At 35.9% G+C, this 27,279-nt stretch overlaps 2 pseudogenes; both read left to right on the plus strand.

Annotated features, from left to right (window-relative positions):
* Positions 1 to 5,527: 5,527 nt before the first annotated feature.
* LOC129488437 (olfactory receptor 4A5-like) lies at positions 5,528 to 12,304 on the plus strand (annotated as a pseudogene).
* A 9,376-nt stretch (positions 12,305 to 21,680) lies between these two features.
* On the plus strand, positions 21,681 to 26,002 carry LOC129488444 (olfactory receptor 4A5-like; annotated as a pseudogene).
* The last annotated feature ends 1,277 nt before the right edge of the window (positions 26,003 to 27,279 follow it).

Consider the following 27,279-nt stretch of genomic DNA (forward strand, 5'->3'; position numbering starts at 1 on the left):
GACAGTATCCCTTTTCAGCCTAGATCCATAAGTATGGTTATTATTCCTTCCACAAAACAGCGGAAAACCAGACTGACTGCTCAAAATACTGCCCTTGGGAGGCTTTTCCTTCACTCCAGTGCTTCCAGACCACCTTCTGAGGACAGTGCAGCATTTGCAGAGTTTTGTCTGTTTTTGCAAGTCCATGCAGATTGGTTACTCCTTTTGTTGTTGTCATCTTTAAAACATAGTTTGCTTTTTATTTTCTCTAACTTTATTGAAGTGTATTTGACAAAAATATATAATATATATTTAAGATGTGCAATGTGATGTTTTTTTAAATGTATACATTGTGAAATGATTACCACAATCAACATGTTCATCACATCACATAGTTATCTTTTGTGTGTGGTGAGAATATTTAAGATGTATTTTCTTAGCAAACTTCAAGTATGCAATATGGTATTATGAAGTATATTCTCTATGCTGTAACTTAGCTCTCCAGAACTTATTCATTCTGCATAACTGAAACTTTGTCCTGTTTGACCAACCTCTCCTCATTTCTCCCTCCCGATAGTCCCCGGCAATCACCATTCTACTCTCTACTCTTATAAGTTTGACTTTTTTTTTTTTTTTAGATTCCACATTTAATTGAGATCATGTATTCTTTACCTTCAGTGTGGAGAAAAGGGAACTCTTCTACATGGTTGGTGGGAATGTAAATCGATACAGCCATTATAGAAAATGCTAAGGAGGATAATACTACCATATGATCTAGCAATCCCACTAGTTGGTATGTATCAAAAGAAAATGAATTAGTATCTTGAAGAGATACCTGTACTCCCATGTATACTGCAGCATTATTCATAATCACCAAGATATGGAAACAACTTAGGTGTCCATCAACAGATGAATGAATAAACGCAATGTGACATCTATCATCTATCTATCATCTATCTATCTACCTATCATCTATCTATCTATCTATCTATCATCTATCTATCATCTATCATCTATCATCTATCTATCTATCATGTATCTATTTAATGTACACATGCACACATATACTCACATAATATACGGTATTATTAACTACAGACATTATGCTGTACCTTAGATCACCAATATTACTGTAATGCCAAAGGTCCTTGCCTTAGCCATGCCAAAGACTTGTGGTGGCTGCCCACGGTGAGTGATATAGATAGGGACCCATAGAGAGAAAAACCTGTAGGCTTTATTGGGCAGAGTGAAAGTACAAAGCTTCCACAGCATGGAAGGGGTCCTGAATGGGTAGCCACTCTTCGTTTTGGGTGATTGCCTTTTAAACTCTTTAAGATGGGAGATACGTGTGGCGGGAAGATGTTACCAGAGTGAGAAACAAAGGCAGTAAATTATTTTGTGACATGTCTTGGATTTTGAGGGAAACCAGAAGTGCAACTTAGGTTTTATCTACTTTATGACCTTGTAGCGGCATGGCAAAGGAGACAGGATCCCACAGGACTTTACGAAATATATTTACAAGGAATTGGAATTGGGAGTAGAGATAAGGTCCACTGGTCACAGAAAAATGGGCAATTAACATTTCTTTTACTTTAGTTTTGGGGGAAGGTGAAGGGAGAGAGGAAGAAAGGACACAGGGAAACTTACAGCAAAATTTTCGCTGTTTATGGCTTTCTGGGGGAAGAAAACACATGCACAAATCTGGGTGTTAGGAATATTTTAAGCATATATCTTCAGTATTATTCATCCAGGACTGAAGTAAGTCCTGATTCAGGAAATGAGTGAGTTTCACAGTTTTCTGAGCCCCTACTCGACCCAGGAAGCCCAATTGGCCCCTCCTCTCATTACTTTATCCAACATTTGTACTTTTTCACCTTTGTATTTGTATATTTAATGCAATAATATTACATAATAAAATATTATTCAACATTTCAAAAGAACATTCTGTATTTTGACAACATTAATTAACCTGGAAGACTTAATAACCTCTTTAATTGATAAACAGTAATTGTATGTATTTGTGGAGTACAGTGTGATGTTTCTATATCATATGTGAAAACAGATGTACCCTGAGGACATTGTGCTAAGTGAAATGATTTCTTGGATAGATATTTAGTACACTGATTTTCAGTCTTTATTATTTTCTAGCAAACGCAAGTCATATTTTAGCTGAGTTTTACAAGATTTGATAGGTTGTATTTTCATTATTATTAGGCTCAAAGAAATTTTAACTTCTGTGATTTATTTTTACTAATGGATTATTTAGAAGTGATTTGTTTAATTTTGAGAGATAGAAAATTTCTTGCTAATTTTAGTTTTTTATTTTCTAGCTGATTTTCTTGATGTTCAGTGACATTTTATTATTAGGATTATTTGAAATTCATTGAGAGTTGCTTTATGAACCAGTATATGATTGATTTTTGAAAATGTTTCATATGCTCCTGAAAAGAATGTGTATTTTGCAGCTATTGTATGTGATGATCTCTCATGTCAATGGGTCAGATTTATTAATGGTTTTGTTTAAATCTTAAATATCTTTATAAATTTTTGTGCGTGTATATTCTAGCACTTAGACTTGTGCTAAAATCTTCCTGTATTATTGCTGATTTTCCTATTTCTCCCTTTAGGTCAGTCTATTTTTTAAAAAAACTTATAAAGTTGTGCTTTTGGGTGCATACCAATTTATAACTTTATCATCATGTTACTAATCTTTGGTCATTATGCAAATTTATTTCTGGCAATATTTCTTGCATTGAAGTCTAGTTTTGTCTGATATTAGCATAGGTATAGTGTTCTTTTAGTCAGAGTTCATGCAGTTTGTTCTATTATTTTATTTTCACCTTTTTACCCTGTTGTTTCTCTTATAAAGCTCTTATCATTGTGTTCTATTTTTAAATAGATAAAATTAATTATGTATTGAATTTAAATCTATTACTTTTCTCCTGGTTTCATGTTTATTAATGTTACCTATGATTAATATTCATTTTATTTATTCCTATATTTCTTCTTTCTGTTAGTCTTCCTTATTTCCTGCATTTCATTTTTTTAATTTCAGAGCTTTTTACTCCTTTATGAACACCATTCTTCAGAGCTCTTATTCTATAGTTTGTGGCTGGTTCTAGAATCTCAAAATACTTTTTTTAATTAGTCAGAACACTGCATTTTAAATTCACTTCTGTGAGATTTTAAATAGATTCTATGTTGACATTTATATTCATTTATCACTGTGAAGAAGTATTTCATTTTTCTTTTGGTTTTCACTGCATCTTTTTAAGAAGTAGTTTGTCAGTCTTATTATTGTCTCTTCCTTCCTTTCCTCCTTCCTTCTTTCCTTCCTTCCTTCCATAGCAGGACAAGCCACAGACAAAACTCCTCAGACACTGAGTTAAAGAAGGAAGGCCTTTATTCTGCCAGAGGCATCGGCAAGACTCTTGGCTCAAGAGCCGAGCTCCCCAAGTGAGCAATTCCTGTCCCTTTTAAGGGCTCACAACTCTAAGGGGGGGGGTGCGTGTGAGGGGATCTTGATTAATTGAGCAAGCAGGGGGTATGTGACTGGGGGGCTGCATGCACCAGTAATTAGATCGGAACAAAACAGGATAGGGATTTTCACAGTGCATTTCTACACAATGTCCGTAATCTATAGATAACATAACGGATTAGGTCAGAGATCAATCTTTAACTACCAGGCCCAGGGTGTGGCACCAGGCTGTCTGCCTGTGGATTTCATTTTTGCCTTTTAGTTTTTACTTCTTTCTTTCGAGGCAGAAATTGGGCATAAGACGATATGAGGGGTGGTCTCCTTCCTTCCTTCCTTCCTTCCTTCCTTCCTTCCTTCTTCTTTCTTCTTTCTTTTTTGGCAGTCTTGCTCTGTCACCCACCCTGGAGTGCAGTGGCACCATCTTGACTCACTGCAACTTCTGCCTCCCAGGTTCAAGCAATTCATCTGCCTCAGCCTCCTGAGTAGCTGGGATTACAGGCACCTGCCACCACACCTGGCTAATTTTTGTATTTTTAGTAGAGGCTAGAATTCACAATGTTGGCCAGTCTGGTCTCAAACTCCTGGCCTCCCAAAGTGCTGAGATTACAGGTGTGAGCCACCATGCCTGGGCCTATTATTATTTTCTTGAATGCAGTATGTTTTTAAAATTTTTGTCTCTATTTTGCTTTTATTCTGCTGTCCATTTTCGTTTTATCCTTTTAAAACAAACTATTCTTTTTAAAATTCATTTTTCATGAAACTCTTAACACCTTATAAATGCATAGTTTAATATCTTTCAGCAGTTTTAGAGAATTTTCAGCTGTATCTCCTCTAATATTTTGCCTACCTGATTCTCTTTCTCTCCTGTTCCTGGAATTGTGATTAAATTAAAAGTATGTCAGAGTTTTGCACTGTGTTCTTTATGTCTCTTTTATATTGTTTTGTGCATTTGCTTTTTTTTGCTTTCTGCTTTGGTCTGCATATTTTCTTCTAATATTTATTGCAGTTTACTAATTCTCCAATTTTTTGTCTCTAATTTGCTGTTAAATCCAACCATTGTGTTTTTGTTGCTATATATCTTAGTTTTCCAATTTATTTGGTTTATTTTATGATCTATCTTGTGCTTTAATATTTGCACACACTAAGCTTATTTAAAAATGCTTATTCTTCATTTTCTGGATCATCTATGTTTGTTTTTATTGCACTTGCCTTTCAATAAGGCTATATCTTCTATACTTTGTTACTTTTTTTTAGTGCCCGATTTTGCAAATGAAAAGTGGCAATTCACGAATTTTTTGAATGTTTTTGTTTCTTTAAAAGAGAATTTCCTGTGTTTCTACTGAAGAGTAGGGATTGGAGAAGTAAAAAAATCCCAGATAGTCTCAATTCAATCAAGAAATTAGATGATGCAAGCTAGACTTCTGTTCCTTTGAGAACTGCCCCGATGTCTGTGCATTCCTATTCCAAGAGTAAATCCTTCTGTGGTCTCAAGTGAAAGCCTTGTTGTTTATAAAGGACTCTGTTCCTTGATAGACCTTCAATTTTACATGTTGTCACTTAGGGTAAAACATATACAGAAAGTTTCACACAGCTTTTCAGGCTTTCATTTATGGCTTTTAGAATTATTTCACTTTTAGAGCAAGGAGACTGTAAATGTGGGGTTCTGCTCTCTAGCTTTCTTTTTCTTTTTTGTGACAGGGTCTTGCTGACTCAAGCTGGACAGCAAGCTTGGCCAAGCTAGACTCAAAACTCCTAGGCTCAAGGGATTCTCCCACCTCAATCTTAAAAATAGCTGGGAGTACATAACATGCTGATATGGTTTGGCTGTGTCCCCACCCAAATCTCATTTTGAATTGTAATCCCCATAATCTGTATGTGTCATGGAGGGACCAGGTGGGAGGTAATTGAATCATGGGAATGGTTTCCCCCATGCTGCTCTTATGATCGTGAGTGAGTTCTCATGAATTCTGATGGTTTTATAAGTGTCTGACATTTCCCTGTTGGCACTTATTCTCTCTCCTGCCACCCTATGAAGAGGCATGATTGTAACTTACCTGAAGCCTTCCAATCATGCGGAACTGTGAGTCAATTCAAACTCTTTTATTAATAAATTAACGAGTCCTTGGTATTTCCTTATAGCAATGTGAGAAAAGAGTAATACATATGCATTTCTTGTTTTTTTTTTTTGTTTGTTTTTGTGATGGAGTTTCACTCTTGTTGCCCAGGCTGAAGTGCAATGTCGTGATCTCGGCTCACTGCAATCTCCATCTCACGGTTTCAAGCAATTCTCCTGTCTCAGCCTCCTGAGGAGCTGGGATTATAGGCACCTGCCACTATGCCCTGCTAATTTTTGGTATTTTTAGTAGAGATGAGGTTTTACCATGTTGGCCAGTCTGGTCTCGAGCTCCTGACCTCAGGTGACCACCTGCCTTGGCCTCCCAAAGTGCTAGGATTACAGGCATGAGGGACCATGCCCAGCTGCATTTCTCCTTTCAAAAAAATAAATACATATTGTATGTACATTTAACTTTCTAGTTTAGTAATAGGTATGGATGGCAGAGAATTACTATGAACTAAGGGGTTTTTTTTAGCAATTTCTACATTAGTTGGTATTTTTGATGAATTTTTTTATTATTAGAGGAAATAAATTCAGATTATGGGCTGTTGTAGGCATTATCTGATATAACAAACACTTTTGTGTCATTCAGGAAAGTGGAAAGCATAGTAGTTATTTGAATTCAGCTAGAAGGGACATAGAGAATTATGGCTTAGTTTTATATTAGTTCTCAATTTTGGAGTCATAGTTTAATCCACAGTATCTTTGATCATATCTGATAATTTTCAGAACTAAAGATATGCTTGTGCATCTTTTAGCACTTGCCAGTAAGAGGGCACAGCACTTACAGACAGGCTCCTCAAATTTTAACAGTAATACTTATTACATTTGGGGTGGATGAATTTAATCCATTTATTAGGTAAGTTGAAAATGACCAACTTTTAGTGGAGCCCATTACATAAAAAATACCTTAGCTGGTTCAGATAAGTATTTATGGGACCCTTTGTCTACGGCTTTTATGACACAGAAGATCCAAAATTTAACTAAAGATATGATGAGATGAAGGTGTTCAATGGTCCCAGTGAAAAGCCAAGTCATGGAAATAACAAAGGCAGCCCTTAATCACCGTTCTCTTGTTGGCAAATAAAATTTCTTTATTGTAGACACAGTTATTGAATTGATATTGGCATAAAATTAAAGGATTGAATTAATGCACATAGATTCTGACATAGATTCAGGCCTTGATCAAAAGCCTGTACTCTAACCTAAAACTGCAGAACTAAGATGATCTATTTTTCCAAGAATCAGAATGTCAACTTCCATTCTTAGGCTCTCTGCCTCTGAGCCTCAGGGCTTCTTGGGCGTGGACTTTCTAACAGGAGGGATAAGGCCCTTCTTGCTGGGAATATGACTAGGGACCAGAACCTGGGGCTGGTTTCCCCTTCATTCTGGCTTAAATATTACTTACCTCAGTATTTCATAATCTGAAACTCATAATTTATTGTTCAAGTTACTTTAGATATGTTTTTGACATTATAGGCTTTTTACATTACTTGGCATTTATCTACTGTTCTTGGCGAGACCCACGTCTTTTTCCTCTAGAGATTTTCTAAGGGGAAAATAAAGTGTTCAGAGAGATTACATCATTTGAGTTTATTCCAAATATGCAAATTAACTAATCTGTAATGACCTTATTGTCTCTTTTATTTAAAATAGTGATGATGTAAAAGTCATAGATTATGTCTACACACATAAATGGAATATTTTCCTGATAGAATAACCAAAGAGATATCTGAAGAGTTAAATTTCTGCCCAAGGTAGAGTATATCTTCAGTTGGTATCAAGTCCTCTATGTGTGATGCTTTTTTGTCATATCCTCCATTTCTTGTAAAAAGTTGTGAAAGTTCTCAATTTACTGGGATGAGGTGGGGGAGATATAGGGACATGTTTTTAATTAGGAAGGAGGTGGACTTAGGGGAATGCTATTTGAATGACATTTGAATATCTGAGAGATTGAAGAGTTTGGCTTCTGCCTGTGAGAAAGCTCTATCATTGGTTTTTCCATGAAGTTAAATTTCAGCATTTTCCTTGTTAGGTACAAAGCTTAATGGCTGGGCACATGAATGTTATCATAAATCCTGAGTCACAGTAAAGTACTTATGGTTGTTTCAGTATAATCGAAAAAATTTTCACGTAACAAATTTTAGTGTTGGATACGTTGCTGTTCACTTGTGTCACAAAATAAGGGGCTTGTGCAGGTTAATTTCCACTAATTAAGTACATGTTTACGTAGTCATGCAAAGGTAGTATGTTTGTTTTTCTATGAAGAAATTTTCCATCAGGTAAGAATATTTAACAACCCTTTTATATTATGTTTAAGCATTTTTATATTTTGGTCATCTGCTTTGGATAGTGCCATACTTCTCTAACAACTGAGATAATGAGAAGCCTGTGTGGAACTGTGGAAACTGTAGCCATTAGGAACTAATTCCATATGCATGGATCAGCCATCCATTTCATGTGTCTTAGTCTTAAATCCATATGATTTTCTTGAAGGAATTCTAACAGGGAAAGATAAGCTAGCAAATATGAAAATTTTTCAGAATATGGAATGTATATTTGCTTTTAATATATAGCCTATTTTTTTCTTTTTCCATTTGCCAAATAAAAAGAAAAACATGTCCCATATTACATGTATAATAAACCAATAGATTTATAATCATAAGCTTAGCTTATGGAAAGTTGTTTTTATATGATACATTAGTAAATGTGTACAATTACTTTCAGATATATTTGATTAGAGAGTTTAAAACTGCAGGTCATGTCAAGTGTGTTAGAGTGTGAAGGAACAAGTGTCTGTTATGTTCTGGAAGTGTAATATGGGTTTTTACATATGAATCTAAAAATTATCCTAGCAAACATACCAGTAAATAAATATACTGAGGAAAGTATCTAGTTTACTATAATTTAAATAGATTTATAAAACTGTGTGAAATATGATATTATAGAGTTTTTTTTATTATGGAATTTTATCTTTTGAAAATTTCATGTTCTTAGACAACTATGTTAAATCATGGTTTTTCTCTAAAAATGATAACTTAGTAGTTTACATTAAAGGCCTAGTAATGCTATCTTTCAATTTTTAATATATAATATTTTTAATTACTTGAACTATAGAGGATAGTTTACCTATCCTATTTTTTACAAGTAAACATTTAAGTTGCCAAAAGAATTATCCTCTTGAAATCTAGTTCTGATAATGCAAGAAGGAAAAGGCATTAAACCTTGCAGCAAGTAAGGTGTGAAAAAAGTAACAGAATTGGCTATAGACTACATTCTTTTCTTGTGTTCTTCAGCAGATGCGTCTCTATCAGTCTACAGCCTCAACAATGACAGAACTCTGGAATCAGCTGGAAGTGGTTATGTGAATGAGACATGTGGAATGTTCATCACAGCTGGCTTCTAGTGACAGCTCAAACTCTCTCTGCATACATCCTCTTCCACTGCCAGATCTATGTAAATGAGTCATCCTGTCTACATTTGAAGTTTAGTAATTCTGCAGTTTTCCTCAGCAGCATATAATCAGAAAGTCTGAGTTTTTATCTCTACTTGTCCCACTGTTCTCTCAAAATTAAGTTGTTCTTAACTGTCAGATCTAGAGACTTTGAGAAACAATTTCTTTTCTTTTGAATTTTATTTTCTTTCCTTTTTTTTAAACCAAGATTTTCTGTGTTTTTTAAGGCCACCTCCAAAAGCCTCTTGAGTCACCACAGGGACCCACAGGAGGTTGCACTTTCAGTATTTCCTCACTAAAATGAATCTTTCTGAAAAAGATTTTGAAAGAGTATAAGCTTCAACTATCCCATTAATCTTCTTAATGCTTGTGAAAACTCATTTATTAACTACAATTTATCTGTTTTTGATTTTAGCCTTCTTTTCATTTCCTGAGCTCTTTCCAATGGCAGTTCCACCTTTTTTCCTATAATTCTGCTTGGTTCTCATCAAGATACATTGCATCACAGGTAAAATTACTACTCATATAATTTAATCATTTTCTAAAACACAATTTTATTGTGTGCCCTCAAAAAGTTTTCCTGAATTACGTGTACTTTATCTTTTTTTCCTCGACTATGCCTATAAATCTTTTCAAGTTGACAAAGATCTGCATGTTTTGCTCTGATTATATGTTCACAGTGTAGCATTCAAGAACACTAATTATGGATATCATTTATTGAGCCCTTCCCAGGTGCCAGCCAGTATTCTAGGCACTTTACTTTGTTTTAATAAAACAACAACTCAAGAGGTTAGGACTATTGGGAACTCCATTCTAAAAATGATGAAAGTAAGGGACAGAGAGCTTTAGTAAATGGCCCAAAGTTTCAATAAAATGGTGAAGCAGAGGTAGCTGAAGCAGTGTGGCTCCAGTGTCCACATTATTCACATGCTACACTTTCTCTCCAAGGATGTCTTGGATCTTAAATAGGTACATACTGGGTGAGAAACTTATAGTCACTATTTACTCACTGTAATCACGAAACCCCATGTCCCACTGACTACCATTTTTCATGTAAGAATCATGAGCTTGGAAATGTTTATTTAATTATAAAGTATAAAAAAGGAAGAAAAAATTGTCAGCAAAATACCATAAAGGAGAGGTACACTAATAGTTTTGTAGATAGTTGACTAGAAAGGATTCTGAATTTCTCAAATTTAATCTCAATATTTTAAAGTGAGCCAACTGAGACAGACTTGTAAATGCATTCAGAAAATGACTCAAATCCATGCGTTCTTACACAGAACTTGGAATTTCTCTTAGAGTATTCTTTTTGGAATCTGGTAACTAAGATGCTATTTTTGAGTACTCTTGCAATCTATATGGTATAATGAATAAAACCATGTCCCACTGCTCTGTACGTCTTTTTCTACAGTGTCTATTTTCTCCTGTCTCACTACATAGCTCATCCCAATAATTCAGAAAAAAATACTCACTGCTTATTTGGTAGTTGGTGATAGCCATGTGTTAGTTTACCTGAGTTCAAAATAAATTGCTGAAAATTCAGATATTGACTGTAAGTGTAGTAAAAATTGGGGTATCAGCAAGGAAAAATGGAGAGAATCACAGCTCCTTGTAAGTTGGACAAGGAGTCAGATCAAGTAATCGCTACAAGGAAGAATGTGATAAATAATATCATAGCTATTCATACAGTTCAGAGTCCTGTGTTTTCACATTTAATGAAGGACTTATGAAGACTAAACATCCTTTAAGGCATGAAGGATTGAAGGTCTAACAGTGGGATGCCAGAGTGGTGAGTGAGATATTTCAAAAGGTGTTATTCTTGGTGCTATACAGATCATATTATAAAGATACCAGAAGTACAAAAACAAAGGACTTAATCTAAGTCAACTTATTTATTAAGAGTTTATTACCACCACCAGAGAGTTATTTTCTTGAGAACGAGAACTTGTTGCCTATTCATCATAGCTGACTTCCGTGCCAAGAAAAATGTTTTAAATAAGAAGTTATGAAATGTATGAATGGCTGTTGGCACTTTTAACTCTTCTTGTGTATAGAATGTTCACCAAAACTTAGAGGTAGAGGCATTTACCCATGGCTGAAACTAAAAATCTTTGAGGAGAAATAGAATTGTTAAGGAAAGATGGGCTCTTTGGGTGAAGAACTCAATAGAGACTTACTAAATATTTTGTATGTAAATCACTATTAAGGTTACAACAATGAAGATGTGCTCTGTGACACAATGGATGTAATCACATTCCTGTTCACGATTTCATTACAGGTTCTGTTCTCCTGAGCTCTCATCTCTGATACAAGCCTGAAAGAAGAGTAAATGAGACAGAAAAAATATGACAGAATTTGTCCTCTTGGACTTCTCTCAGGATCCTGATGTGCAAAATGCATTATTTGTCATGTTTTACTCACATACTTGGTGACAATGGTGGGGAACCTGCTCATTGTGGTGACTATTATTGCCAGCCCTTCCTTGGGCTCCCCAGTGTACTTCTTCCTTTCCTGTCTGTCATTTATAGATGCTGCATATTCCACTACCATTCCTCCCAAACTGATTGTACAGTTACTCATTGATAAAAAGACCATTTCCTTCCAAGCTTGCATGGCCCCGCTATTTGTAGAACACATGTTTGGTGGTACTGAGATCTTCCTTCTCGTGGGAATGGCCTATGATCACTATGTGGCCATCTGTAAGCCACTGCACTATTTGACCATCATGAATCGACAGGTTTGCATCCTTCTGTTTGTGTTGGCTGTGACAGGAGGTTTTGTGCATTCTATATTTCAAATTGCTGTTGTGTACAGTCTCCCCTTCTGTGGCCCCAATGTCATTGACCACTTTGTCTGTGACATGTTCCCATTATTGAAACTGGCATGCACTGACACCTACTTTATAGGCCTCACTGTTTTTGTCAGTGGTGAAGCAATGTGTATGGTCATCTTCACCCTTCTACTGATATCCTATGGAATCATCCTAAACTCTCTTACAACTTACAGTCAGGAAGGGAGGCATAAAGCCCTGTCTGCCTGCAGCTCCCACATCACATTGATTGTCCTCTTTTTTGTTCCCTGTATTTTCATGTATGTTAGACCTGTTTCAAACTTTCCTATTGATAAATTCATGACTGTGTTTTATACAGTTATCACACCCATGTTGAATCCTTTAATATACACGTTGAGAAATTCAGAGATGAGAAACTCTATAGAAAAACTCTTGTATAAAAAGCTATCTGTAGTTAGAATAAGAGTGTCCCTCCTCATGTAGATAAGGAGGTATGTAGACAAGGTCTTCTCATTGTGGTTTTCCACCACATGCCCAGCACAGAATGGACATTCAAAGGAATATGTAATCAAAATAGTTGCTCCTGTTCAGAAGGGAAGGCTATGGTGCTGCCTTTAGTGTAATTTATTTAAAGACTTTGTAGAACATACAAGCACCATACTCACAAATTTCTTTGAAACTGGCCCTTCTCAGACTTGGGCTGAAACTCTATGTTCAGGAAGATAATACTCTTCACAATCTTAGAATTATATTGGTTTAGTTTAAATTGCTTATGAGATATACTATTAAATTTTTCTGAAGTCTTTCAAAGTGTCTTATCCACAACTTTGAAATGACATTTATTTTCATGACCTTTCTTACTTTTAGAGTACTTATCTCTTTGCAGAGACTGAAAAGTGAAACCAGTTTATACTGACACCAGGAATTTCTGGCTATTTTATGCTTCTTGTAAATTCTGTCTGAAAAGGTAAAAGTTAATCTTTTTAGTAATTAAAAAATATATCCATGACCTCTTATAAGATACAATGCTACAAGAAACAGTTACAACTTTCAATATTCTATTTGGAAATTTTACCCAAATCTGCCTATTCACTTAAGTACATTTTTTCATTTTCTACCTTAGTATAGGTGACAGAATTACTAAATTTTTTCAGCAGTAGATAGCAACTCACTTTTCTCACACCTTCCGGAACAGTTATGTCTGTCTTTCCAGCCTTTACTGACAATATCCTGGAGACCCCTATTTTGGGGCACTAAAGCCAATGTCCCACACTTTAAATTGTTGTTATGGAAACACCACACCTTGAGTGTCACTTTTTATTCTGGTCCTGTCTTCATGAATGGTGCAGGGCTCCACAGTTTTTGTGAGTTAAAACAACCATCATTTCACTTTGGGAGGCCGAGGCAGGCAGATCATGAGGTCAGGAGATCCAGACTATCCTGGCTAACACAGTGAAACCCCGTCTCTACTAAAAAAATACAAAAAAATTAGCCAGGTGTGGTGGCGGGCGCCTGTAGTCCCAGCTACTCGAGAGGCTGAAGCAGGAGAATGGCATGAATCCAGGAGGTGGAGCTTGCAGTGAGCAGACATGACGCCACTGCACTTCAGCCTGGGTGACAGAGTGAGACTCCATCTTAAAAGAAATAAACAAACAAACAGAAAAAAACATCATTTAATTTGATCTCAAAATTTTGTGAGCCAAGAATTCAGGCAGTTGTTGGCTGGGTATTTCTACTGTTTTGTGTATGTCAAGGACTGAAGTTACTGTCTTATTAAGCTGATACCTGAGTTTTATGTAAGATGCAGGATGACTTAATTCACATTTATAGCATAGTGGAAGGGATGACAGTAAGAGACTCACTGGGTCCCTCTTCCTATCTCTTTGGACCACAAGATCACTCCAGAGAATAGTCAAAGTTTTTACATGAGGAAGTGATGACTGTTGAAAGTTGTGAAAGCAAGCTCAGAGAATGGTGCTCAGAAGTCCCAGTGGTAGAAAGTAGATGGGTCTGCCCAGATAAGGGCTATGTCCAGAACTGGCACAATGTCACTTGCATCATATTCTATTCATCAAGATTTGTCACATACCACTCCAGATTTGAGGTTTTACAGAAGCAGAAGATAACCCTTGATGGGGAAGTGGCAGAGTCACTTTGCAGAGCAGCATGCAGAACAATTGTCCACATCTCAAAAACAGCATATTGGAGTTTTTTTCATTTTAAGTTGGACCCATAAATCATCTTGTACTAGCAATAACTTCACAATATTGGATTTTCTAATTCATGAATACAATATGTCTGTTAAGTATTTTAAATGTTCATTCTTGAAGAGTTTTGTAGTTTTTATTAGTGTAGGGATCTTCCTCCTTTATTCCTAAGCATTTATGCTTCCAGGTTTCCTCGCAGGTTTTTATTTATTAAGGAATTCCAATTGTCATTGTTGCTAGTACATAAAGAAAATCGAATTCTTTATTTGACAGTTGGGTCCTGTAAACTTCCTAAATTTAATGCTTAATCCTACATAGTTATATCTGTAGATTCTTTAGGGTTTTCTGAACCATTATCATGTTATCTACAAGTAAGGATAGCTCATTACTTTGAAAGATATAGGAGTGTTTCAGTTTCTCTTTGTATCAGTTTAGGAAGGTTGTCCTTTCCCTACATTTTGCCTAATTCCTCTAAGCTGTCAAATTAATAGAAATAATGTATTTCATAACAATACTTTTTTAAACTTTTAAAGTCTAAAATATCTATGGGTTGATTATTTGCTTTATTATTTCTGATCCTGGTAATTTGAACTTCTCTTTGTTTTCTCTTGATCACTCTTGCTAACAGTTTATCAATGTCATAATAAAAGTACCATTTTTGGCTATTTTTATTTTCTCTATTTTATGTTTTCAATTTTATTGGTTTTGATCTTATATTTATGTCCTTTTGTTTAGTTACCTTGGCTTCTTGTTCTAGCTTTTTAAGGTGAAGGCTAAGATGGCTGCTTTTAAAAATTTATTTTCAATGACAGCATTTATAGCTATATGTGTTTCTTTAAGCACTGTTTTGATCATACCTCACACATTTTGATATATTTTTGTTATTGCTTAGTTCTACATACTTGGTTATTTCCAGTATACTTTTCTCCTGGATTCATAGGTTGACTAAATATTTGTTGGTAGATTTCCCAATATTTAAAGCATATCTTAGACATATTTATGAGTTATTTATTCATTCATAGCAAATTATTTTAAAACATAGTTCATAGCAAATTATTTTAAAACTTAGTAATTCAAACAATATGTACTCATTCATAATTTCTGCAGGTCAGGAAACTAAGGATGGTTTAGCAGGTTTCAAACTTCAAAGCCTCTTACAGAGTTGTAATCAAGGTGCCTTTGGTGTTACTGGCTCATATGAAAGCTTGGCTGAGGAAGGATCCACTGCCACACTGGGTGTTGGTATTAGTAGTTATTTGAATTCAGCTGGAAGGGACATAGATAATTAGGTCCTGTTTTTATATTAGTTCTTCATCTTGGAATCATACTTTAAACCAAAGTACCTTTGACCGTATCTGATAGTTCTTCAGAATTAAAGATATGTACGTGCATTTTTAGCACTTACCAGTAAAACAGCACAGCGATTATAGACATGCTCTTAATTTTAGCAGTAATACATATTACATTTGTGGTGGATGAATTTAATCCATTTATTAGGTAAGTTGAAAATGACCAACTTTTAATGGAGCCCATTACATGATAAAAACCTTTGCTACTTAACAGAAGTATTTATGAGACTCTTTATCTAAGGCTGTTATGACACAAAGATCCAATATTTAACTAAATGTATGATGAGATGAAGATGTTCAATGGAGCCAATGGTGAGCCACGTCACAGAAATAACAATGGAAGCCCTTAACACTACTCCCTTGTTGAAAATCAAAATTTCTTTATTGTAGAAACAGTTATTGAGTTGATATATGAATAAAATCAAGAAATTAAGTTAATGGATGTATTAGTCCGTTTTCACACTGCTGATAAAGACATACCCAAGACTGGGTAGAAAAAGAGGTTTAATTGGACTTTCAGTTCCACGTGGCTGGGGAGGCCTCCGCATCATGGTGGGAGGTGAAAGGCACTTCTTACATGGTGGTGGCAAGAGAAAATTGAGGAAGATACAATTCTGGTTGAAATTTGGGTGGGGACACAGCCAAAACATATTAATGTACTACAGATCATTATCATTATATCTGACATAGATACAGGTCTTGATCAAAAGCCAGTATTCTAACCTAAAACTGCAGCACTATGATTACCTATTTTTTCAAGAATCAAAATATCAACTTCCATTCTTAGGCTGTCTGCCTCTGAGCCTCAGGGCTTCTTGGAAACGGACTTTCTAACAGAAAGGATAAGGCCCTCCTTACCAGGAATATTTTTAAAGAAGAGAATATGGGGCTAGTTCTCTTTCATTCTGGCTGAAATATTACTTGCCCTACCTATATATTTTATAACATAAAACTCATAATTTATTATTCAATTGACTTTAGAATTTTTCTTTTCATATTACAGGCATTTCACATTACTTGTTATTTAGCTACTTTTCCTTAGCAAGAGTCAAGTCTTTTTCCTCTAGGGATTTTCTAGGAAAAAATTTTACAGAGAGGTTACTTCATTTCAATTTGTTCCAAATATTCTAATTAACTAATCTATAATGATCTTACTGTCTCTTTCTAAAAACTGTTAATGTGAAAATCATAGACTGTGTCTACAGACATCAATGGGATAATTATATTCCTGATAGAACAACCCAGTAGATATCATAAAAGATAAATTTCTGCCCAAGATAGAGTATGTCTTCAGTTGGTATCTGGTCCTCTAGGTGCAATGTTTTCTTCTCATATCCACCATTGCTTGTAAAAATGAGTGAAAGGCCTCAATTTCCTGGGATGAGATTGGGGAGTTATAGAGACATGCTTTTACTTAGGAAAGAAGTGGTCTTAGGGATGTGCCAGTTGAATGATTAAAAGACTGAAGAGTTTGGCTTCTGCCTGTGGGCAAGCTCTGTCATGGGATTCTCCATGAAGTTAAATCTCAGCATTGTCCTTGTTAGGTACAAAGCTTAATAGCTGGGCACATAAATATTATCATAAATCCTCAATCACAGAAAAGTATTTATGGTTGCTTTCGCATAATTTAGAAAATTTTCAAGTAACAAATTTTAGTGTTGATACTTGTATCACATAATAAGGGTCTTGTCAATGTTAATTTTCACTAATTAGGTCAACTTTTTAATAGTCATGCAGAGGTACTCTGTTTGTTTTTATCTGAAGAAATTTTCCAGCAGGTGAGAATGTTTGATTACCTTTGTACAGTAAATATTAACATTATGTTAAAGCATCTTTATATTTTGGTCATCTGCTTTGGTGCCATACTTCTCTAAAGACTGAGATAACAAGAAGCCAGGATGAAAATATGGAAACTGTAGCCACTAGGAATTAATTCTATATCCATGGATCAGCCATGTGTATTCTTGTGTTTTATGATCACATATAGATGCATGCGGTATCTACAGCAATCCTCAGTGAAAGAAGCATTGCTTTTCTGGACCAAGACGTGAGTGTTTGAAACCATTGACAAGAAATACGCATTGAAAATTCCTGTGATATGTTGAAATATAGCTAGTGTCTTAAAAACCAATGACTTTATTAGATAAATTCTAGTTGGAAAAATTAAGCTAGCAGGTATGAAAATTTACCAGAATATACAATGTATACTTGGTTTTAAAATACAGCCTAATTGGTTGTATTTTTCCATTTGCCAAATGAGAAGAGTAATATGTTCCATATTACATGTATAATAAATAAACCAATGGGAAATTATGTTTTACATGATGTATTAATAGAGATGTACAATTAATTTTAGATATATTTCATTAGAGAATTTAAAATTCTGCATCATGTCAAGTGTGTCAGTGTGCAAAGGAACAAATGCATGTTATGTTTTAGAAGCACTATATGGGTTTTTACTTATGAATCTAAAAATTATCCCAGCAAACATTTTAGTAGATATATGTGCTTAGGAAGGTACCTAGTCTACTGTCATTTGACAAAGGTCTAACATCCAGAATCTACAGTGAACTCAAACAAATTTACAAGAAAAAACAAACAACCCCATCAAAAAGTGGGCAAAGGATATGAACAGACACTTCTCAAAAGAAGACATTTATGCAGCCAAAAGACATATGAAAAAATGCTCATCATCACTGGCCATCAGAGAAATGCAAATCAAAACCACAATGAGATACCATCTCACACCAGTTAGAATGGCCATCATTAAAAAGTCAGTAAACAACAGGTGCTGGAGAAGATGTGGAGAAATCGGAACACTTTTACACTGTTGATGGGACTATAAACTAGTTCAACCATTGTGGAAGTCAGTGTGGCGCTTCCTCAGGTATCTAGAACTAGAAATACCATTTGACCCAGCCATCCCATATACCCAAAGGACTATAAATCATGCTGCTATAAAGACACATGCACACGTATGTTTATTGTGGCACTATTCACAATAGCAAAGACTTGGAACCAACTGAAATGTCCAACAATGATAGACTGGGTTAAGAAAATGTGGCACATATACACCATGGAATACTATGCAGCCATAAAAAAGGATGAGTTCATATCCTTTGTAGGGACATGGATGAAGCTGGAAACCATCATTCTCAGCAAACTATAGCAAGGACAAAAAACCAAACACCACATGTTCTCACTCCTAGGTGGGAATTGAACAATGAGAACACATGGACACAGGAAGGGGAACATCACACTCCGGGGACTGTTGTGGGGTAGGGGGAGGGGGGGAGGTATGGCATTAGGAGATATACCTAATGTCAAATGACGACTTAATGGGTGCAGCACACCAACATGGCACATGTATACATATGTAACAAACCTGCGCATTGTGCACATGTACCCTAAAACTTAAGGTATAATAAAAAATGAAAAAAAGCTTTATAAAACTGTGACTGTTAAATATATGATTATATATTTTTTTGTCATTATGGAATTTTATCTTTTGAAAATGGCATGTTCTCAGGAAAGTATATTGTCTTTTTTTCTAGAAAAATGTTAACCTAGAAGTCTACATTGAAAGCCTAATAATGCTATGTTTCAGCATTTAAAGTATTATATATTAAATTATATAAAATATAAGGTGTAGTTTACATGCTCTATATTTTACAATTAAACATTAAATTGTCAAATAGAATTATCTTTTTAAAATCTAGTTTTCATGATGAAATGGAGAAAAGCCTCTAAGCCTTGCAGCAAGTAAGGTCTGAAAAAATAATAGAATGGCTATAACTACATTATACACTTGTGTTCCTTAGCAGGTGTGTCTCTATCAGTCTATAGTTTCAATATGACAGAACTCTGAAATCAGTTGGAAGTGGTAATGTGAAGGAGACATGTGGAATGTTCAGCACAGTTGGTGTTTAGAGGAAGCTCAAACTCTCTCTGCACACATCCTCCTCCATTGCCAGATCTATGTAAATGGAGTCATCTTATCTACATTTGAGGTGTAGTAATTCTTCAGTTTTCCTACCAGTGAATTATCAGTAAGTTTGGGTTTGTATCTCTACTTTTCCCATTGTTGTCTGTAATTTAAGTTTGTCCTTAACCATCAAATCTAGAGACTTTGAGAAATCTATGTGTTTTGCTTTTCTTCTGAGTTTTCTTTTTTCTTCTCTTTCTTTCTTTGTTTTTTTCTTGTTTTCTTTGTTTTTTCTTTCTTTCATTTTTGTTTTGTTTACTAGGATCTGGGCTGTTTTTTGGCTACCCCAAGAAGCCTCTTGACTCTCCTCAGGGACCCACAGGAGGCTGTGATTCCATTATTTCCTTATGAAAAAAATATTTCTGAAGAAAATTTTTTGAAAAATATTTGCCTTAATTATCACATTATTATTAATGTTACCTGTTGATATTAACTTATTTATTATAATTATTCTGTTTTCATATTTAACCCTTTTTTCTTTCATTTTTACCATACAGCTCTACCTCTGATGAGGGGTCCAACTTTTCTACTATAATTCTGCCTGATCTTGTCAAGATATGTTTCATCAAGATAAAATCACTACTCATGCATAATTAGATAGTTCCTAAGACACACAATTGTGTTGTGTTCCCCAAAAGCCTTTCCTGAATTATAGGTATCTTTTTGTTTTTTCCCTAGACTATGTCTATAAATCTTCTCAAATTGACAGATATTCCGATGATGAGTTCTGATCCAATGTTCAGAGTGAAGCATTCAGGAACACGAGTAATAGATATCATTTATGAGCCTTTATGAGGTGCCAGCCAGTGTTCTAGGCACTTTACTTTGTTGTAATAAAACAACCCTAAGAGGTCTTAAATCACAGTGAGGCATAAAGAGTTTTGGTAAGTGGCCCAAAGTCACACAGTAAGTGGTGAAGCTATAGCAGAGGCGTGTGGCTCCAATGTCCACGTTATTCATCACATGCTACGCTTTCTCTCCATGGATGTCTTGAATCTTAAATAGACACATATTGAGTGAAAAATTTGTAGTCATTATTTACTCACACTAATCATGACACATCCAGCACTGACTACCATTATTCATGTAACAGTCATGAGCTTGGAAATTGCTATTTAATTATAAATATATGAAAAATGAAAAATGTCAGCAGAATAAAATAAGGGAGAGGTGCACTAATAGTTTAATAGATGGTTGACTATAAAGGATTCCCAGTTTATCTACATTAATCACACCATTTTTCAGTAAGAAAACACAAACAGATTTTTAAATGCATTCAGAAAATGACTGAAATTCATCTGTCTTATATTGAGTTTGGAATTTCTCTTCTAGTATGCTTTTTTTTGGAATCTGGACAATAAGGTTCTATTTTTGAGTGCTCTAAGTATTTAAATAGTGTTATAAATAAAACAAGGTTCCCTGTTCTGTGCCTCTTTGTGCAGTGTCTATTTTCTCCTCTCTCACTATCTTGTTCACCCCAAGAATTCAGAAAAAAAAAATACTCACTGCTAATGAGGCAGTTGATGATAATCATGATTTAATTCACTCAAGTTCAAAATTAGTTGTTGAAAATCAGGATATTGTTGTAAGTGTGATAAAAAATTATGAAACAGGCAAGGATATGATCTAGAGACTTATAGCTCCTTATAAGGTGAACAGATGGTTAGACTAAGTAATTGCTGCAGGGTAATATTTTACTATTTATACAGGTTAATGTCTATTCTTTTGACGTTTAATGAGATATTCATAAAAACTGAACATCCTTCGAGGCATGAAGGCCCAATGTCTAATAGTGGAATTCCATAGTCCTGAGTGATATATTTTAGAGGATGTTGTTTTTGATGCTGCACCAATCATAAAGTAAAAATACCACAAAACTACAAATACAAAGGACTGAATCTATGCCAATTTACTTATTTAGAGTTTATTACCACCATGATAAAGTAAGTTTCTCGAGACCAAAAATCTGTTGCCTATTCACCATAGCTAACAGTCATGCCAAGAAATACATTTTAAATAAAGAGTTATGAAAGATATGAATGGCTGTTGGGCCTTTAACTCTTCTTCCGTACAGAATATTCACTAAAACTTAGAGTCTGAAGCTGTCACCTGCAGGCTAAAATTAAATCTTTGAGGAGATGAGGAACTCAATAGAGACTTACACAATGTTGATCATGTGTGTAAATAACTATTGAGCATACAATGATGAAGTTGTGTTCTGTGACATCATGTATGTATTCATGCTCCTGTTCACTATTTCATTACAGGTCCTGCCCTCCTGAGCTCTCAACTCTGATATAAGCCTTAAAGAAGAGTAAATGAGACCGAGTAACAATGTTACAGAATTTGTCCTCCTGGGCCTCACTCAGGATCCTGATGTGCAAAAAGCATTATTTGTAATGTTTTTACTCACATACATTGTGACTATGGTGAGCAACCTGCTCATTGTGGTGACCATTATTGCCACCCCCTCCTTGGGCTCCCCAATGTCCTTCTTCCTTGCCTGCCTGTCATTTATCGATGCTGTATATTCCAATTCCTTTTCCCCTATGTTGATGATAGACTTACTCTGTGATAAAAAGACTGTTTCCTTCCCGGCTTGCATGGGCCAGCTATTTATAAACCACCTATTTGGTGGTATTGATGTCTTTCTTTTGGTGGGTATGGCCTGTGATCACTGTGTGGACATCTGTAAGCCACTGTACTGTTTGACCATCATGAATTGGCAGGTTTGCATCCTCCTGTTCATGGTGGCCATGACTGGAGGTTTTTGCATTCTGGCTTTCAAATTGTTGCTGTGTACAGTCTCCCTTTCTGTGGCCCCAATGCCATTGACCACTTTGCAACATGTACCCATTATTGGAACTGGCATGCACTGACACTTACTTTATAGGCCTCACTGTGATTGCCAGTGGTGGAGCAGTCTGTACGGTCATCTTCATCCTTCTACTAATCTCCTATGGAGTCATCCTAAACTCCCTTAAAACTTATAGTCAGGAAGGGAGGCATAAAGCCCTGTCTACCTGCAGCTCCAACATTACTGTCGTGTCCCCTTTTTTGATCCCTGTATTTTCATCTATGTTAGACCTGATTCAAATTTTCCAATTGATAAATTCATGACTGTGTTTTATACAATTATCACACCCACGTTGAATCCATTAATATACACACTGAGAAATTTAGAGATGAGAATTGCTGTGAAAAAACTCTGGTGTAAAAACTTAACTATAGTAAGAATAAGGGTGTTGTGGCTGGGTGTGGTGGCTCACACCTGCAATCCTAGTACTTTGGGAGGCCGAAGCAGGTGGATCATGAGGGCAGGAGTTTGAGACCACCCTCTCCAATATGGTGAAACACCATCTCCACTAAAAAATACAAAAATTAGCTGGGCGTGGTGGCACGTGCCTGTAGTCCCAGCTACTCACGAGGCTAGGGAGTAGAGTCAGTTGAACCCAGGAGGTGGAGGTTGCAGTGAGCCGAGATCGTGCCACGGCACTCTAGCCTGGGTGACAGACTGAGACACCGTCTCAAGAAAAACAAAATGGATACGGGTGTTCCTCTTCTTTTAGTAGAGGTATATGTAGACAACATATTTGCTGTGATACTGTTAGACATCTAAGGACAATTCAGGTATACTAGGTTGGGAAAGCAGGATTTAGAATCTCCCTTCTCAAAGAGATGTCATCTCATCATGGCATCTGTTTGAATGTTCAAGATCTCAAATTCTATATCTAGACTGAGTGTGGATGGGTTCCATGGGTACAGTTTCTATTGTGCACTTTTTAAATTATGGTTTTTCTGAATTTACAGATCTATTGAGACAGGGAATTTCTTCCACATGCCCAGCACACAATGGAGAAAGAGAGGTCTAGGCAATTAAAATAGGTACTTCTGTTCACAAGGAAAGGCAATGGTGCTTTCTTCAGTGTGATTTACTTGAAGACTTTGTAGAATATATAAGCACCATACTCACAAATATCTTTGAAACTGGAAATGTATTATTGTGTTCATACCACTGAGCAACAGGAGTGGAAACCTCTGTGAAAGGTTCCTTTTGTTCTGAAAGTTATGCTTATGAATATGATATGCTTCCCAGAGCCGCCTCCTAAAATATGTTTCTATACATACTATTTCCATTTTATTAAGATATTTTGTTACACTATGCCGTTGATGACATTAGGTTGTGTCTCTCAGAAATCCCAATAACTTCTGAGTAGTTGCCTTTCCAATGGGCTTCCTCTGGACACTCTATCAGGAATTATTGAATCCCAAATCCCAATAATCATCACAGGGTGGCAGGAGTAGGTTTCTGCTAGCGTCTTCAGTCTGCATATATATAAAATCCTAAAAATGACTATGCATTAAGGTTCTTGGTTCTAACGGCACTGCATGAGTAACTGCCTATTATGAGACTTCCAGAGCCCTTGTCATTTATTTCTTACCACTGTATGTTGCAGATCTGGTGGTATAATTGCTAAGGTTTGTGAAATGTCTCTGATGGTCACGAATTATGCTGTTCCCAGAATCTTGCATGATTAATCTATGCTCTGTTTGCTGACTAGACTGATCAATCACATTTGAATACTAATATTTACTGTAGTCTCCATACTTTTCCACATTGCTTCTTCTGAGGAAGAAAATACTACAATATTATCATAGTAATGAATTAACTTATTTCAGTTATGTTCATGTCTAAGTTCCATTTCACCAAATTATGGCATTATTCTAAGAATATATCTTTGGGGAAAATGGAAACCATATGTTGCATTTCTGTCCACAAAAGCAAACTTTTCTGGATATTCCTTTAATCCTAAAAGTTGATCTGGAAGCCCAAAGATATAAGATTTGTAATTAAAATTTTGAAAGACTAATGAATCATTCTGAATAAGACAGATTACAATTTTATAACAAAATAATACGTTGCTGTTCGAAATATAAAGATAAGTAAATAAAAGTACTTGTAAATTAAAACCATTCCATAAATGCATTTAAAATGCAGCTGTTTCAGTTAGCATGTTTTTGATTCAAATGACAGAACACTGAATTCAAACTTTTTTGAAATATAACAATATTGATTGGTTAGCATAATTGCACTTTTCAATATTGTGAAAATATTCAAGGTGAGTTGATAAAATGGACCAATTATGTTTTTAAAGAATACTTTTCTTTGTTTATTTTGTCCTATGACTCACAATATTGGATTAAACCTGGCTCTCCTATCACAAGAAGGGTGGCTATATGTATTGATTTAGAGAGCGCTCTTCTCACAGCTGTGGCAGAGGTAATTGAGCTGATTGTGGTGTGGAATGGAGATGTTATAACACAGTGTTTGCAAAAAATAATACTTTTTTTTTTCCAGTTGACTTATCTTACCATTTCCTTTTCCAATAGTGACAATAAATGAGAAAGTGCAGGAGTCCTTTCCTGAATGGATATAATGAACAAGGATGAGACATTTTGAGGATGAAAGTCTGGACTATCCCATTCAATAAGTTATGAGATCTGCAGAGATGCTAGCGGAATGTGAAACAGGAAAAAATTGATAAGGAAGAAGTTGGTAAATAGCAGTTGCATCTCTGAGATCAGCGGCAGTGGCAAGAGACATAGTTTGTCATTGAACCTTTCTCTTCTAGTTCCCCTCAAGTAAGAGAATCCTAAAAGAGCTGTTCTGATAATCTATAAGAATATATAAATTCAAGTGACATTAAGGGCTATATTGTGATCTATATGAAGAGGCACTGCCCTGCCCTTCATTTAGGAAAGAAGGATTTATTTTTCCAGCTGTTGGGTGTGCTGTTAGTAGACAGCATTCAAATGACTGCCCCTTCAGTGTCTTTAGACCTTGCAGAAAGCCACCTCAGTAAAGGTCTCATGCCCTTTCTCAGAGCAGTCCCTCTTTGCATCCAGGTTAATATTTAGGTTCAGTAAACTTATAGCGCAAGCAGGAAATATGGTCTTTTTGTAGAAGAAAATAATTAATTTTGTTAAAAATTACGAATCTAGGCCGGGCGCGGTGGCTCACGCTTGTAATCCTAGCACTTTGGGAGGCCGAGGCGGGCGGATCACAAGGTCAGGAGATCGAGACCACGGTGAAACCCCGTCTCTACTAAAACTACAAAAAATTAGCCGGGCGTGGTGGCAGGCGCCTGTAGTCCCAGCTACCCGGAGAGGCTGAGGCAGGAGAATGGCGTGAACCCGGGAGGCGGAGCTTGCAGTGAGCCGAGATTGTGCCACTGCACTCCAGCCTGGGCGACAGAGTGAGACTCCGTCTCAAAAAAAAAAAAAAAAAAAATTACGAATCTAGATAATTAAAATGACAATAATCATAGGAACATGTGGAATTGGATCTTGTGTATATTGAAATGGAGAAGGACATTGATTAGGCTGCATAGGGAAGGTTTATCAGTGTTAAGATAATCTGCCATTGATATATGTGGCACAGGGTTCATGTTGACTAAAATTACTGAGCACATACTGTGTGTCAAACATATAGAAGAAAGCATTCCAAGTGTTTAGGGTGGTATGTTTACGTGTCACCATGACTCACCCTTGAGGAGGCCATTCCGATGTTCCATCTAGACAACAGCTTCTAGGTGATGGGAAATTTGCTGATAGCACTGAATTCTCTGGTGGTGAGTGATTTGCTGTGCTTTATTCATTAGAAAAGATATCCCCTGGTCAGAAATGACAATGATTATGATAGCATGGCAATGGATCCTTTCCCATGAATAATAAATAAGACTAAAGTACTGGGACAATCATATAACCAGAATATATAATATAATGCCCAGGTGCTGTCTCCACCACATTGAGATTTGCAATGAAGTAAGCTGGCAGAAGGATGTTGGCTGGTTTCCCTAGCTATTTGTGCCACATTAGGGAGTCAATGATGGACATTGCTGATGGCATTTTGGACCTTGAGCACTGACAGTGGCTAGAGCAGCCATGGTGAAAGGCAGATTTTATTCTTTGAGCCCTTGTAAAGTGTTCATCTCTGCCACAGTGACTACAAAGGTGACTAGAAAAAAAAAAAAAAAAAGCCTGACTGACATCCAAAATATAGTTCATGTTGCTGACCAGATTTCTGCAAGCCTCCTCTGCAGCAGATTTTCTTTGACAGGCATTTAAGTGGAAACTAACCGTTGCATTTGTGCTGAGTCTGGGATATCCATACCACTCCAGCTGCTTTGTAATCTTTTTTCCATTTTTAAATTTCAATTTCCTCAATATCTTATCAAATCCGTTAGCCACGTTTCTGAATCTTTGTGGACCCATAACTCAGGCCATTTCTCTTTCCACATGAAATGGAAAACCTAACATAATCCTCAAAATGCTGCTCACCGGGATGCTTCTCCTTCACTTCATTGCTTCAGTACCACCTTCCAGGGAGAGTACTGTGCAGCATTTGTCCAGTTTCACCTGCTTTTGCCGTACCAAGCAGATCGGTAACGTCTTTTGTTGTTTTCTTTCAAGCATAGTTTGTTTTGTTGATTTTAGTGTTACTGAGGTATACTTCACAAATATTTTATGTACTTAAAGTGTACAACATGATGTTTGATATAATGTATACATTGTGAAGTGATTACCACTATGTAGCTAGTTAAGGTATCCATTACCTCACATAGTTACCTTTATTTGTGATAAGAGAATTTAAGGTATATTCTCTTAGCAAATTTCATGTATCCAATATGTATTACTAATTATGATCAACACGCTGTACCTGAGCTCTTCAGAATTTATTCATACTGCATAACTGAAACTTTGTACCCTTTGGCCAGCACCTCATTTTCTTCAGGCCCAGTCCCTGGCAACCACCATTCTAGTCTCTGTCTTTCACGAGTTTGACTTTTTTTGGATTGCACACATAAGTGAATCATGTGGCATTTATGTCTCAGTAGAAAAAAGAATTATTGTGCA

This window comes from Symphalangus syndactylus, chromosome 1, assembly GCF_028878055.3.
Source record: "Symphalangus syndactylus isolate Jambi chromosome 1, NHGRI_mSymSyn1-v2.1_pri, whole genome shotgun sequence".
NCBI classification, from domain to species: Eukaryota; Metazoa; Chordata; class Mammalia; order Primates; family Hylobatidae; genus Symphalangus; species Symphalangus syndactylus.